The sequence below is a fragment of the Bison bison genome, unplaced genomic scaffold (genome assembly GCF_000754665.1).
Source record: "Bison bison bison isolate TAMUID 2011002044 unplaced genomic scaffold, Bison_UMD1.0 scf7180017864056, whole genome shotgun sequence".
Lineage (NCBI taxonomy): Eukaryota > Metazoa > Chordata > Mammalia > Artiodactyla > Bovidae > Bison > Bison bison.
In genome coordinates this window covers 3149862-3161072 of record NW_011494628.1, presented here as the reverse complement: position 1 = coordinate 3161072, position 11211 = coordinate 3149862, and the positions used below count along the sequence as shown (strand labels likewise).

Below are 11211 nucleotides of genomic sequence, written 5' to 3'. Positions count from 1 at the left end.
GATCGTGGGCCCGGCGCAGCGGGCGCGGCTCTCGGACGTCGGAGAAAAAGCACCTGTGCCTCTCTGCGCCCAGGGGCAGCCAGGGATGTTTCCGCTGCAGGACTTTCCCTGCGAGCTCGCTTTCTACACCCCATCCGCGCCCCTCCTGGAAGAAGCCGCCGAGCCCGGGAAGGGAGGCGGCCACCCCAACTTTCCCGAGTTCGGCGCGGGGTCTGTGGGAGCGGGGTGCGCCCAGAGGAAAAGCACCTGCTTTTCTCTTCTCTCCCTACTCGGAGGCAGAGAAGAACGACTGATGAGACTGGAGTTGATTAGGAACTGGCCGAAATTGTATTGGGAGGGCAAGGTGGGGAGAAATATGTTGGAACTTGAAATGTTGGGAGAGAAGGACCCGAGGTGGACTTTCCATTGCGGTCTCTAAGGAAGATGCTCGCGTGAAGAGCCGCCCCACGTGCGCAGCCCGAGTGGCGCTTCCCGCAAGACCCCAGTCTAGGACGCCTTCGAGGAAGACAAGGGAGACGCATAGGCTCCCTTGAACTTTGCTTTCATCTCCCTCTTACGGTTATGTTTTAACCATTTCAAACTAGTACTTGTTCTTTAATTGGATCGTGCAAAATGACTTGGTGAATGTCTAACGACAGTTGTTGGTTGTTCTTCCAGAAGAAAGAGAACCGCCAAGGTTTGGACTTTGAGTCCACTTTGGACTCATTCACCTCTGTTGTCCTTTTGCATCTGTTTTTTGAATAGTCACATGTTTCAGCTTTCAGCTCTAGCTTGGCAAGTAATTTATCTGAACAAACCGTGCACGCAGCTGCCGGTGGAGTGGGCGGACTCTGGATCCCTGATCAGTGAAGAGAAAAGGGAGGAGGGGTTTAGCCCAAGCGCCTTCGAGGACAAAATAGAATCATGACGCCTTTCCGGTCACCAAAGAGCCCTTTTGACAAATTGTGGAGACACTGTGAGGTTGCGTAGACCTGATCTGTGACTAACTGGGGACTGGACGCTCTGGGCTCCTCCTCCTTTGCGATCTTGGGTGGGACAGTCTCTCCAAGCCTTAGGCTTCTTGTTTATAAAATAGAGATGGTCATGTCTGCCCTGCCACCTTAGACACTTGTGACGCTCAAATGAAACAAATGTGCAGGCAGAGCAGGTATGCCTCCATCATGGCACACCTGCTCCTATGATCAATGACTCAGATCTTCTTAGAGGTACATCTATTCTTACCTAGTTATTACCCCTGCACTGCTGTTTCATAGAAACTTAAAATCAATAAAGTTTTAAATTTTTCAGATGAAGGTGCTTCAATTAATTTCCTTAAAATGTAAGCACAACAAATTTATTCCAGTGTTTTATTAAATATTCCCAACTCTAGCCAGCATATATTATTGTGGTTTAGTAAGATTAAGCCATCAGGTCGGAACAAGACATTACTATTCTGTTACATGTGGCATCTACAGTTTTCAATAAATGTGAAATAACAAACAATGACACTCCAGCAATTAAAAAAAAATTATACCATGCAAGCATACAGTCACACTCTCTTCCAAATAAATTAAAAAGCTTCTATGTCTGCACCCAGGCTCACATTTCCCTTCTAGAACTGATGATTAGAGTGTCTGCTTCTTGTAGCTTGTTAAGTTTCAATTAGAAATGCTTCATGGGTCTCATGGAAAATAGCTTAGGCTAAGTGTTCACTTATTGATGTATGGTCTGTTTGCTCAGGGCAGATTGTATTTATTGCTACTTTCATTTAACCAACAGTGAGAGAAAGAGAGAGAGAGATTTAAAGAGATGGATTTTTAAAGCAGTGATTAAAAAATAGAACCAAGGTGACTAATAAATGCTTCACATTTGAAGTTCTCTCTCTGAGGGGTACATAAAGCCTATGTATCTCCAGTTGAACATCATAGCTTTCAGTATTTCAAGGATGTTCCCAGGTGATAGTTAATTCAACCCAATGATAAAGATTGCATGATAATTAAACTTTATTTCCAGAACTTGCTGTTTATCAAGGTTCTGTTCATGGTTATTAAATTCTGGATTCCTGGAGTATAAATAATTGCTGCTGCTGCTTTGCATTTGTTCAGTTTTATTTTGATTCTTTCACATCTAAAATGTGGGTTTCATTCAATGCTTTGTTCTCCCACAAACAAGAGATTAATTACTTGCTGTGCTTTGAATATGAAGGTAAAGTTATTGATGCACTGAAGGAAAGGAGATTTTTTTTTTTGTTTCTGAGGTACAGAGGACAGATTGGAGGAGATTTTTAAATTTAAATTTACTTACTGACCTTTGTCGTGATGATGATTTTCAACAGCCTAAAGGGAGTCATCAAGGTGACTAACATTCTTCATCCCATCCCTTCTCCTGGCTGCTCCTGGGACCAGCAGAGCCCTTGCCTTCGAAGGGAGCAGAAAGGGGTTCACTGACTGACAAACAAAACATCAACCCAATGGGGGGGTTCCCAGCTCACCAGCTACAGACACTAGCTTCTCTGAGGAGATACTGAGATCATCAAAACAATCTCTCTCAGCAACCACCATGGGCAAAGCAACCACAAGGAGTTCAAGCCTTCAAAATAAGTGACAACCCCCGTCCTCAGAAACAGTAGTGATGGGGACTTCCCTAGCAGTCCAGTGGTTAAGACTTCACCTTCCAATGCAAAGGATGCAGGTTCGATCCCTGGTCAGGGAGCTAAGATCTCACATGCCTCACAGCCAAAAACTCAAAATATAAAACAGAAGCAATATTGTGACAAATTCAATAGAGGCTTTATAAATGGTCCACACTAAAAAAAAAAAAATCTTAAAAACAACAGTAGTGATTGGAAGAAACAGGACAAACAAAGTTGGTAATAATGTTCAGTTTATTACATTGAGTGTTAACAAATGACACCTATGACAGGTATTTGAAGAATTCAGAAGGAGAAAGTATTCTATTTTGAGTTGGTTGGAAAAGTTTCACAGATAAGACATGATACTATCTGGGGTTACATAGTAAAACTTGCAAAAAGTCTGGGAGGTAAGGATATGGGGAAGCAAAATATGGAAGGAAAAAAGTGTCCTCCGTGTATTCATGGTAAAAAAAAAAAAAAGTCTATTTGTCAGTGGAAGGAAACAGTGGGCTGAAAATGTAGGTAGGGATAGAGTCTTTAACAGGTTTTATTATTATATCACATCAGAGCTTCTTTTACTCATTAAATAAATACTTGTTTTGTGCTGAGCACTATTCTAGGCACTGGGAATGCAACAGTTAACAGTTAACAAAATAGACCAACAACCCTTGCCTTTTTGTCATACCACTCTTTACTCTGTTCCAGCCACATACACCTCCTGTTTGTCCTTGGAACTAGCCAAACTGGCTCCCAACCTCAAGGCAATGTCTCTCTGGAATGCTTTTCAGAACCACCTGCTTCTCCTGTCAGGTCTTAGAACAAGAGCCACATTCTGAGAGCAGCCTTCTTTAACTCTCTGTCCAGAGTAGTTCCCCCAGTCACTCTCAATCACATTGTCCTGTTTTATTTTTCTCGTCGAGTTTAGGACTAACCCAGATTATCTTGTTGGTTTACATTTTCCCTTTATCTTCAATTAGAATGTAAGCCCAATGAGAAAAGGCATGGGGCTTTTTCTTTGCAGTACCTGGAACACCTAGAATAATGTCTATCCATTATAGTTGCTGCGCTCATATTTATGGAATGAATGAATGAAACCATTAGTAAGAGAGGCTGAAGCACATGCTGAGAATTCTGGAGCCACATCCCGGATTACAAAAGAGGCTTGATTAGTAATGTCTACTAATCAATCAAGAGATTGATTAGTAATATCTGTCTTAGCACAGGCAGGAGACGTGGTCACAGCAACGGCCGTATTTGATATCCTGCATCTATGTGTATTTCAGGGGGCAATAGCCCAGGCCCACTCCACTAAAACTGCAGATAAGTCTGATGCTACAACAGGAAAAAGAACACGAAACAATGTCACTGTGGAATAGTTTAACTGCCAACATCCCCACTTCCCCTGGCACACCTCTGACAAGCTCCAAAAGATGGAAAAGGCACTGAGACTAGGGCAATGAGCTTCGCTGAGCTGGTAAGGTAAGTTCTTCATTTCACAGGGGTTTTCAGAGCCACTAAGTATCAGATGCACCTTCCTAAAGAACTAGGAATGCAACAAGGCTCTGTTCCCACCTGCTTTATCCTTGTTCTGCTGATTTGTCATTGAAACAAAGCTAAGTTGATTTACAATCCAGTAGCTTAACTTCCGGAGAAGGCAATGGCACCCAACTCCAGTACTTTTGCCCGGAAAATCCCATGGATGGAGGAGCCTGGTGGGCTGCAGTCCATGGGGTCGCTAGAGTTGGACACGACTGAGCGACTTCACTTTCACTTTTCACTTTCATGTATTGGAGAAGGAAATGGCAACCCACTCCAGTGTTCTTGCCTGGAGAATCCCAGGGACGGGGGAGCCTGGTGGGCTGCTGTCTAGGGGGTCGCACAGAGTTGGACACGACTGAAGCGACTTAGCAGCAGCAGCAGCAGCTTAACTTCAAATCTGTAAGGGCTTTTGTGGTCAGTCAACTCAGGAGCCACAGAAAAGTTTTGTAGTGGAGCTACAAGGGCAAACAGCAAGATGGCTCAATTTATTTTAAGAAAGGGGACAATATTAGTCAATTGATTTGTCAGTAAATTGAGGGGGAGATACTAGAACCTGAAAGATCACTTTAAAAGCAACTATAGTAAAGTACATAATGAGTTAAGGAAGGCTTCTGCCTAGCATGGTAAAAAAATCCAAAAAAAAGAGAGATGAGAGACAATACAAAAAAAGAAAACTGATTGCATGTGACAGGTAGGTGAGAGGGGAAAGTAAATGATGATTTAAATGTTTTGAGATGAGCTGAAAATAAAAACGACACCACCATTGATGTTCCTGAGTACATCAGGAGGTGTAATTAATTTCTGATGAAAGATGACTTCAGTGCTAAATATGTTAAATTTGAAGTGTCAGTCAAATTTGTAAGCCAGGTATTAAGCAAATAATTGGAGTTATCACTTTGAAGCTCAGAAGGCAGTTACAGATTGGAGATTAGGATCAGAAATTTTGATCCCAGGATATTGGATGAGGACATTCAAAAATCAAAATTGTGATTTCCCTGATGGTCCAGTGGTTAAGACTTCCCAATGCAGGGAGAGCTAAGATCCCACGTGCCTCCTGGCCAAGAAAACCAAAACATAAAACAAAAGCAGTATTGTAACAGATTCAATAAAGACTTTAAAAAAATCAAAAAATATATATATTGAAAAAAATCCAAGGACAACTAAAAGCCAAGGGCTAGCCTTATCTCCATTTGTAGGGAGTGGATAGGGTGGAATTAAAAGAAAAAGAGAACACACAGGGTGCGCCAGAAGCCTAGGGTAATGTGTTTTTCAAGCCAAGGAGGTAAGCCTTTCAAAAAAGAAAGATGATCAAACTTGGTGAGAAAAGACATCTGACCTAGAAATTAGATCATTTGGAGATTTTGGAGACAGATGTTTTAGATTGTAACAGGGCTTAAGCCAGATTACAGTGTAAGGCATTAAGTGAGAGTCTGTGTGAGATGAAAAAATAAAGGCCACAAGCACATAATCTTCTGACAAGCTGGCCAGGACAGCGAATGAGAAACGATGGTCACTTAAAGGGTTCTCGGAGTTCAGAGAAAATATTTTCAAGATGAGAAACCCTGCACACCTTTGTACACAGAAGAGGAAAGGGGAAGGAGAAGGAGAATTGCAAGTTTCAGGAAAAAGGTGAAGTAAGCGTACAGTCATAGCTGTGACCTAAGGCAGCTGATTGTGGGCTTTTCAGGTCCCAAAATATTAAACATGGAGACATTAAGAAAAGCATAAAAACAAGATCGTGCAGCTAGAATGCTGGAATGGTGGGGAAGGAGCAAAAGACAAGGAGTGGTAGACAAAAAATCACTAAAAAGAAAGGGAACAAAAAGGAGCTCTGTGAAGTCTTTTTTTTTTTCAACAAATATGCATATTTTAAAATGTTATTGAAGTATATTTGATTTACAGTGTTAATTTCTGTTGTACAGTGACTCAGTTATACATATATATACACTCCTCTTCATAATTCTTTTCATTATGGTTTATCACAGAATATTGAATATAGTTCCCTGTGCTCTACAGGAGGATCTTGTTGTCGTAAAGTCAAAACAACAGCAAAGGTGTTCCCAGGAAGCTGCAGCTCTGCTGAGCTCTCTGGGGCTGAAGTAGACCTTGGAGACACTATTTTGGGCTCTGTGTGCTCCTGACGTATCTACGCTTTCAACTCTTCTGAGTGGAGCAGGGAGTCCAAAGGCTCAGATCCTCCCCTTATCCTCCTAAGTAACACCACTGCCTCTCTAGCCTGGAACTGTCTTATTACACCAACTGAACACATGCTGACACCAGGTTCATGTCCAGCAGCAAAGAGCATGGCCATTAGGGACTTAGGGCATTGCACTGCTAGAGTGAAAATGTTTCTACTTCCTTTTTTTCCTCAACTCCCCCACCCCAATACAACAAGGAGAGACATAGCCATCTCAGTAAAATTGAGAGAGGTTAGTGTACATGAAGGAAATGAAGATGAAGGGCTGGTGAGTGAATTAACTGAGGGAGAGGTGCATGAGAAGCAAGATGGTGTACCTAACATCACTCCAGAAACGATCAAGAGCGGAGGTACTGTGCAAGGAGAGGGGCAGCTGGAGGGCTGAAAATGGAGCCGTTAGATCCCAGCTTTCCATCCTAAGTACAGACTGGCTCTACTCATCTGCTAGCTCCACAGGAAACTTATTCTCTCTGGAGAAATGGATCCAAAGAGGCTACTGCCTTGGGAATAGCATGTATGGAGAAGAATGTGGGTGAAGCAGGGAACTAAAAGTTAACTAAGTAAATCAGATTCTGCATAGCCAGCAGTGGGACCCCCAATGCTCTCCCAGGCTAGTTCCAGAACTCCATCAGGGTACCTGGTAGTAACACTCCATCTGTTACAAGCTATGCCTATACACATAAAGATTCCAGACAGCTTCTTAGTGATTTATTCTTTTATATATATAATATATATTTAAGGTAAATATATTTATATTAAAATATAATATATTTATTATATATATAAATGTATATAATATAAACACATTATATATTATAATATATTTATATAAAACATATTTAATATAAATGTATTTATATTAAATATAAATACATAAATATAAATGTTTATAAATACATGTATAAATATATAAATCTTATTTTATATCAAATACAAAATATCTTTAATATATTAATATAAAATATATATATTTACTCTTCCTTTTTTATTGGAGGATAATTGCTGTACAATGTTATATTGGTTTCTGCCATACATCAATGCAAACCAGCCATAATTATACATGTATCCCCTCCCTCTTGAGCCTCCCTCCCGGCCCCATTCCCACTCCACCCTTCTAGGTCATTACAGAGCTCCCGGCCGGGCTCCCCGTGTTATACAGCAGTTTCTCACTAGCTGTCTGTTTTACACATGATAGTGTATATATGTCAATGCTACTTTCTTAATTTGTCCTACCCGCCCCTTCCCCTGCTGTGTCCACTAGTCCATTCTCTGGTCTGCATCTCCATCTCTTCTCCGTAAACAGGTTCATCATTATTTTTCTAGATTCCATATATATGCATTAATATACAATATTTGTTTTTCTTTTTCTTCACTCTGAATAACAGGCTCTAGGTTCATCCACCTCACTATAGCTAACTCAAATTCATTCCTTTCTATAGCTAAGTAATATTCCATAGTATATACATACCACAACTTCTTTATCCATTCATCTGTTGATGGACATCTAGGTTGCTTCCACGTCCTTGGAATAGTGATTCACTCTTAAATATAAAGGAACGCAGCAGGAAGCACCAGACAGGTGAAGGGGACCTCCTCATGGAAGAGTCCAAAAGCCATCATTAATAATTTAAATCAAGAGAAAACATTGCATCTATGATACAAGAAAAGGATATGGATAAATACTGGAACAATTCATTTCAGTTCAGTCACTCAGTCGTGTTTGGCTCTTTGCAACTCCATGGACTGCAGCACACCAGGCTTCCCTGTCCATCACCAACTCCCAGAACAATGGAGAGCCAAAAAAAGAACCCTTGAAAATTAAGAATATGATAACAAGTAAAAATAAAAATTTTAAATTGGCAAAAGTATTGGAAAATAAGAAAATCTCTCAGAAAACAGTACAAAAAATAAATAAAGCATTGGAAAAGAGGAAAGAAAAAATAAGGAAAATTTAGGAAATCAAACATCCAACTTCTAGGTGTCCAAGTGAGAGAATGGAGAAAATCTAAAATGTCTTGGTGTTTAAGGACATGCATTTCTAATTAAATCGGTCTGAGAAGCACAATAATGATTTTTTTTAAAAAAAGCCAAAGTAAGGCACGCCATTGTAGAACTTCAGAATCCTAAAGATAAAGATAAGATTTTCTAGCTTCCAGAAGTCAGGGAAAAAACAAACAAACAAACAAGAATCAAAGTAGCCTTGGACTTCTCAAAAGAAACACTGAAAATTAGAGAAGAGTGGAGCCACACCTTCAATATTCTGAAGGAAAATTATTTTCCTAGAATTCTGTACCCACAAAACTAATAATCACGAGGGACAGCAGAATAGACATTTCAGACATTAAAGGTCCTTTTAAAAGTGTTTTCCAGGTACCTGAAGTTATAAAAATGTGTTCCATGAAAACAAGGAAGTAAACCCCAAAAAAGAGAAAATGTAGATTGCATGAAACAGAGGACAGAAGGCAGAATAAATACAAAGGGAATTTGTAGGATTATAGCAAAAGGAAATCTCAGGATGCAGCCAATTTAGGGCAGAGCATTCCAGACTGGGGCATGGGTGGGGGACTTCCCTGGTGGCTCAGAGGGTAAAGAATCTGCCTGCAATGCAGGAGACCTGGATTAGATCCCTGGGTGTGGAAGATTCCTTGGAGAAGGATATGGCAATCGACTACAGTACTCCTACCTGGAAAATTTCATGGAGGAGCCTGGTGGGCTACAGTTCATGGGGTCGCAGAGTCAGACACAACTAACACACACTCCCTCATTCCAGATGGGAGAATGAGGATAGATGGCTTCAGGAGAAATGTCTCCAGGAAACAAACAAAACACAAAAGGAACAGGGGAATATCCAATATACTTTGTTGAGAGAGATTTTATAGGGATTTAGGAGTCAATAAGAAAACTTATTGAAACCATAATTACAGAAAACTAGCCAATCTGATCACATGGACCACAGCCTTGTCTAACTCAATGAAACTAAGCCATGCCATGTGGGGCCACCCAAGATGGACAGGTCATGATGGAGAGGTCTGACAGAATGTGGTCCACTGGAGAAGGGAATGGCAAACCACTTCAGTATTCTTGCCTTGAGAACCCCATGAACAGTATGAAAAGGCAAAATGATAGGAAACTGAAAGAGAAACTCCCCAGGTCGGTAAGTGCACAATATGCTACTGGAGATCAGTGGAGAAATAACTGCAGAAAGAATGAAGGGATGGAGCCAAAGCAAAAACAATACACAGTTTTGGATGCGACTGGTGATAGAAGCAAGGTCCGATGCTGTAAAGAGCAATATTGCATAAGAACCTGAAATGTTAGGTCCATGAATCAAGGCAAATGGGAAGAGGTCAAACAGGAGATGGCAAAAGTAAATGTCGACGTTCTAGGAATCAGCACACTAAAATGGACTGGAATGGGTGAATTTAACTCAGATGACCATTATATCTACTACTGTGGCAGGAATCCCTTGGAAGAAATGGAGTAGCCATCATGGTCAACAAAAGAGTCTGAAATGCAGTACTTGGATACATCTCAAAAATGACAGAATGATCTCTGTTTGTTTACAAGGCAAACCATTCAATATCATGGTAATCCAAGCCTATGCCCCAACCAGTAACGCTGAACAAGCTGAAGATGAATGGTTCTACGAAGACCCACAAGACCTTCTAGAACTAACATCCAAAAAAAATGTCCTTTTCATTATAGGGGACTGGAATGCAAAAGTAGGAAGTCAAGAAACACCTGGAGTAACAGGCAAATTTGGCCTTGGATAACGGAATGAAGCAGGGCAAAGGCTAATAGAGTTTTGCCAAGAGAATGCACTGGTCATAGCAAACACCCTCTTCCAACAACACAAGAGAAGACTCTACACATGGACATTACCAGATGGTCAACACCGAAATCAGATTGATTACATTCTTTGCAGCCAAAGATGGAGAAGTTCTATACAGTCAGCAAAAACAAGACCGGGGGCTGACTGTGGCTCAGATCATGAACTCCTTATTGGCAAATTCAGACTTAAATTGAAGAAAGTACGGAAAACCACTAGACCATTCAGGTATGACCTAAATCAAATCCCTTATGATTATACAGTGGAAGTGAGAAATAGATTTAAGGGCCTAGATCTGATAGAGTCCCTGATGAACTATGGACAGAGGTTCATGACATTGTATAGGAGACAGGCATCAAGGCCATCCCCATGGAAAAGAAATGCAAAAAAGCAAAATGGTTGTCTGAAGAGGCCTTACAAATAGCTGTGAAAAGAAGAGAAGCAAAACGCAAAGGAGAAAAGGAAAGATATAAGCGTCTGATGAAGAGTTCCAAAGAATAGCAAGGAGAGATAAGAAAGCCTTCCTCAGTGATCAATGCAAAGAAATGGAGGAAAACAACAGAATGGGAAAGACTAGAGATCTCTTCAAGAAAATGAGAGATACAAAGGGAACATTTCATGCAAATATGGGCTCAATAAAGGACAGAAATGGTACGGACCTAACAGAAGCAGAAGATATTAAGAAGAAGTGGCAAGAATACGCAGAAGAACTGTACAAAAAAAAATCTTCACGACCCAGATAATCACAATGGTGTGATCACTCACCTAGAGCCAGACATCCTGGAATGTGAAGTCAAGTGGGCCTTAGAAAGCATCATTATGAACAAAGCTAGTGGAGGTGATGGAATTCCAGTTAAGCTATTTCAAATCCTGAAAGATGATGCTGTGAAAGTGCTGCACTCAATATGCCAGCAAATTTGGAAAACTCAGCAGTGGCCACAGGACTGGAAAAGGTCAGTTTTCATTCCAATCCCAAAGAAAGGCAATGCCAAAGAATGCTCAAACTACCACACAATTGCACTCATCTCACAAGAT

At 40.9% G+C, this 11211-nt stretch overlaps 1 protein-coding gene across 1 annotated transcript in view; it reads right to left on the bottom strand.

Moving 5' to 3' along the window:
• The window catches only part of KL (klotho), a 188513-nt gene that overhangs the window by 38274 nt on the left and 139028 nt on the right, over positions 1-11211 (bottom strand). The window lies entirely within an intron of this gene.